The sequence below is a fragment of the Stomoxys calcitrans genome, chromosome 4 (assembly GCF_963082655.1).
Source record: "Stomoxys calcitrans chromosome 4, idStoCalc2.1, whole genome shotgun sequence".
Taxonomy (NCBI): Eukaryota; Metazoa; Arthropoda; class Insecta; order Diptera; family Muscidae; genus Stomoxys; species Stomoxys calcitrans.
Window position 1 is genome coordinate 179,335,658 of NC_081555.1, and position 5,460 is coordinate 179,341,117.

The window sequence follows — 5,460 nt, forward strand, 5'->3', positions numbered from 1 at the left end:
TTCGACATAAATTCAATGGCAATCGCCAATCGACAATCGTCAAATTCAATTTCATTTTCATTTCAATAGCATTTAGCTTTAATCGCCTTACACGCATTGATGTCTGTGTGAATGAGAGCGTGTGTGTGTGTGTGTGTGTGTGTGTGTGTGTGAACACAACCGTAAAACGTTGTGAGAGCATTAAATTATTTGATGGTTAATAATTTATTTAAATACACTTAAAATGTAGGACAGCTATGGCATGGACTATGTAGCAACAAGGCCCTACCACATGCTCTGTTTGCTTCCCTTACTCACTTCCCCTACTCACGCTCACATTTGGAATGAAAGGAGCCCCAGCTCAAGCTGAGAAAATACCAAAAATACCAAAAATACCCAAAAAGGACATAAAATAATAAAATAGAAAATTCGAATAGTCGTAGTCGTAACGACAACTAAGACTCTCCCCGACCGGTCATTTACGCAAAAAACCAACGCTCCCTCTCTGTCCCCCTCTGTGCATCGAATACACCTCCATATAACCACAAACACAGGGTAACAAATGTTTTAGCCACTTTAAATGGAGCTCCAGAGAGACCCACCCACACCTTATGGCATAGACTCAACCCAGAAAGGGCCCAGAAATTGGACCTAGAATACGATGGATACACAAGGTTGGGGAGGGGAGGAAAATATAATAATATCATGAAAATTGAAATAAACACTATAAAGCAAAGACTAAACTTGTAAAACCCAACTGCCACATAAATAAACGAAATATGAACATTGTGTATTCTCTTGCTTTTCATCTTCCTCGAGTCTAGGATTTTGCTCAACACAACTCCTGTGTTGTCCTGTTTTGTCTGTCTCTTCGCTTCGGCGGCTCTTTTGCTTCATGGTGTCTCCGTTATGGTCCGTCCGGTCGGTTGGTCTGTTTTAAGAGGTGGTTAAATTGTCTTAACATGGTTAAGGGTAATAAATGCGCCCACACTTACACGCGCCGTCACACTCACGCACACAAACACAGAACCCAAGCCATGGGCAAGGGCTAAGGCAGCCCAGCATAGTCTCTTTTTATGTTACTGGCCACAAAGGGACGAAGGACATCAGATTGGGTAAGGCATAATACACCATAAGGTTAAGAAGTCGTTACAATTTAGATGCACATTCGAAGTGGATCCAAGAGTGGTTAGTTATGGGTCCTATGGACTCTTGTGTGCGTTTAGGGCATGTATGCATGCATGTGCTTTTGTGTGGTAGTGTATGTGTGGCAATGTCCATCTTCAACACTACAATAAAAGTTAACAAGAAGCTGTCTTAAAGATTTAACACTGTACGAGGTCAGGCAAATAAATTGCAGAAGGCTGAGGACTTGACTTGAATTTTAAACATGGTGTTAGTATGCAGTCTGGTGTATTGGGTTATACCCACCACTGAAGGATGGTTGGGTATTTTGTCACTCCGTTTGCAACACATCGAAATATCCATTTTCGACTCCCTAAATTATATATATTCTTGATCAGCGTAAGAATCTAAGACGATCTAGACATGTCCGTCCGTCTGTCTGTTGAAATCACGCTTCAGTCTTAAAGATATTGCGCAGAAACTTCACACAGATCCTTTTTTGTCCACAAGCAGGTTAAGTTCGAAGATGGGCTATATCGGACTATATCTTGATATAGCCCCCTTATAGACCGATCCGCAGATTAAGTGTCTAAGACCCGTAAGGGCCACATTTATCACCCGATTTTGCTGAAATTTAGGACAGTGTGTGATGTAAGAGCCTTCGACATTCTTCTTAAATTTGGCCCAGATCGGTCCAGATATGGATATAGCTGCCATATAGACCAATCTCTGGATTTAAGTTTTCGGGCCCATAAAAGTCGCATTTATTGTCCATTGTCGCCGAAATTTGGGACTGTGAGTTAACTTAAGCCCCTTGACATACTTCTACAATATGCCATAGAGACCGACCTCTCGATTTATTGGTTGCCCAAAAAGTAATTGCGGATTTTTTTAAAAGAAAGTAAATGCATTTTTAATAAAACTTAAAATGAACTTTAATCAAATATACTTTTTACACTTTTTTTCTAAAGCTAAAAGTAACAGCTGATAACTGACATAAGAAATAATGCAATTACAGAGTCACAAGCTGTGAAAAAGGTTGTCAACGCCGACTATATGAAAAATCCGCAATTACTTTTTGGGCAACCCAATATTGTTTTGAGCCCATTAAAGGCGCCCTTATGGTTCGATTTAGTTGAAATTTGTCGGCATCCTTCTTCAAGGAAATCGGTTCAGATTTGGATATGGCGCATTGGCCCAGATAGGCCCAGATTTGGTTATAGCTCCCACTAGGTCTTGGGACAATAAAAAGCGCATTTATTGTCCGATGCCGCCGAAATTTGGGGCAGTTAGTTTTTTTAGGGCCCTTCGACATATATCTTCAATTTGCCCAGATCGGTCCAGATTTGGATGTAGCTGCCATATAGACCGAACCGCCGATTTAGGGTCTTAGGCCCATAAAACCACATTTATTATCAGATTTTGCTGAAATTTTGGATAGTGAATTGTGATAGGCCCTTGCGAAATCTTTTTTCAATTTGGCCAAGATCGGTTCAGATTTGGATATTGCTGCCATATAGACCGATCCGCCGATTTAGGGTCCATAAAACCACATTTATTTTCCGATTTAGCTGAAATTTAGGACAGTGAGTTGTGTAAGGCCCTTCGATATCCTTCTCCAATTTGGCCAAAATCAGTCCAGTTTTGGATATAGCTGCCATATAGACCGATCCGCTGAGTTAGGGTTTTAGATCCATAAAAGCCACATTTATTATCAGATTTTGTTGAAACTTTGGTTTGTGAGTTGTGATAGGCCCTTACGAAATCTTTTTTTTTCAATTTGGCCAAGATCAGTTCAGTTTTGGATATAGCTGCTGTATAGACCGATCCGCCGATTTAGGGTCTTAGACCCATTAAAGCCACATTTTGTTGCAGGCCATCCTAAGGCGAACAGTCAGTCGCGAGGCCACGATAGCTATAAGGGGGTGGGGGGTGCTATAGTAATCCGCATGTTACAATTGTTATGGCCGAAGCACGCCACCACCGATGTATAAACTAGGACGGCGATCCAAATAGGGAGATATTCCTAGATGGATGAGCACATTGTGTTTTCTTTTAAAATTAAATATATATTTTCTTATGTGCTCTCCGGCGTGCTTCTGGTTGATGTGAATGTGCGAGTGAATGTGGAAATGCATGAAGTTGGCTGCAAGTGTCACCAGATTGTCAGAGGAGCTTAGAGTTAATGGATGACGTGGGGTAAGTCGCACTGGTGTATAGCGACGAATTGTCCGACAAATCTGTTGTCCGTTAATTTAAAGGGTGAATGGCCAGGGTTGATACTGAATAAACATTCACCATAACAAAATACCGGCCCTGACATTGAAGAAAGAGTGACAGAGAAAGGGGGTGTATTGTTGGAGAAAAGAAAATGCGGCCAAAAGAAAGTTACGAGGAAAATGGTCGATCGTGGAAAATTGGCATTTGGCGGGAGGAAAATGGGCCTATATAAGCTGGTGGGGCCAAAAAGAAGCCATTTAGCAAAGAGAAGTCGTGGGAAGAAGTAAAGTGATCGTTTTGCCCGGTTAATTAAAATACCTTTGTTTGTGTGGTCCAGTTGAATAAAAAGGCAGTTAAATCAAATTAATTTTATTTTTTTTTGTGTATTGTGTGATAAGATTTGAATGTGAGTGAACTGTAGTTTCTAAAAATGTGTAGTAGATTTGAGATTTTGTCATTTCTTTTGCTGTATAGAAAGTGATTCCTGTGATTTGGAGAATAGCACTGGCCATCCTAGCTATAAAGGGGGCCAGTGCGATATTTGTTGCGGAAAATCAGCAAGGTGCGAGACTTTCCCCAGCTACCATCAGGCCATCGGACTGGGAACGGTGTTAATGGTTGAGACATCTACCTTGTAGTGCACGTTGAAGCCGAAATTGTATGGAAGCCTGTGCCGACGGTGATTCCTTTTGTGATATCTGGCCAGGAGCTGTGTAAGACGCCTACCATACGGAGACAGTCCTTAAATAAAAGAAAGAGAACAACAAAAATCAAATCACTAATCAGATTTAAACGGGAATCAAGGTAAAAAGTATTACCAGTTTGTGTGTGTCCGTTTGTCCTCAACTGTGTCCAACTAGTTGTCTGGCAACCGTCCAGAAGGCTAGTAAAAAGAAAAAAAAAATCAGATTAAGTAATTAAATAGCAGGAAATTTTATGAAAGAAAGCTTATAAATGAATAATATAGGTTAGGCATTTAGATATAGGAAGTAACGTAGAATAAAAGAAAAAAACTATATTGTGAGGAGAATAATACCTGTTCCAATCAGAAAAAAAGGCTTAAGGGAGCCAATGAGCCCCCAAACTTTGTTCTAAATTGTGTTTTGGTCTGCTATAAATGAATGGCAGAGATCTGTTAAGAGAGCTCTTTTAGTAGATAGGAAAAGTAGCATATTCGCGCCAATTAAAGCGTCTTAGGACAAGGGATAGAGGTGAATTGAGTGGTCTCCCCTAGATTAAGGAGCCAAAACTTCTTTCGATCATTCTTTAATTTGTACGGTATTGTTCTTCGTGTTTTGTTTGCCGTTGTAAAAGTGTAATAATAATATAAGAAACAACACAACCTTTAAATTTTTTTTATCCCCTTAAAAAACTCAATAAATTTTATTATGTCTTAAGTGTTTAACAGAAAAGAATATGTGTTGGTAATTGTTATACTTGCGGGGGTGAAGCGATGAAGTAAGTGCGTGTGCTAATGTGTGTGGTGTTTGGGGTCCAAGAAGAAAATGGGTAAAAGGACGCCTTGGACCATGGTTGGGAGGGCAAGTGTAGGATCGTAACAACAAGATCCCTGTGTAAAAATGTTTTTCCTCTCGTGTTTAGTCGAAAGTTAGTAAGTGAAATAGTGTCCCCTCATATTTTCAATGTTTGTGTGCAGGGTTTGATTTGGCGGGTTGAGGCCCCTAGCCCTGATTGTCTCCCTACAGCTAACCGGTAACCATTTCAAACGCCAACCAAGCGCACACTTAACAATTTATTTTCAGATTTTGCTGAAATTGTGGATAGCGAGTTGTGATAGGCCCTTACGAAATATTTTTCAACTTGGCCAAGATCAGTCCAGTTTTGGATATAGCTGTCATATAGACCAATCCGCCGATTTAGGGTCTTATACCCATTAAAGCCACATTTATTATCAGATTTTGCTAACATTTTGGATAGTGAGGTGTGATGGCCCCTACGAAATATTTTTTTCGATTTGGCCGAGATCGGTCCAGATTTGGATATAGCTGCCATATAGACCGATCCTCCGATTTAGGGTCTTGGGCCCATAAATGCCACAATTATTATCCGACTTTGCTGAAATTTGAGATGGCGAGTTGTGATAGGCCCTTACGAAATCTTTTTTCAATTTGGCCG

General features: G+C 40.3%; 1 long non-coding RNA gene across 1 annotated transcript; it reads right to left on the reverse strand.

Annotated features, from left to right (window-relative positions):
* Positions 1-3,687: 3,687 nt before the first annotated feature.
* On the reverse strand, positions 3,688-4,656 carry LOC131997125 (uncharacterized). Its single transcript, XR_009398071.1, has 2 exons — positions 4,143-4,656; positions 3,688-4,065 (listed from the first exon to the last, which is right to left on the reverse strand). It is a non-coding gene; the product is annotated as an uncharacterized LOC131997125 (long non-coding RNA).
* Positions 4,657-5,460: the final 804 nt, after the last annotated feature.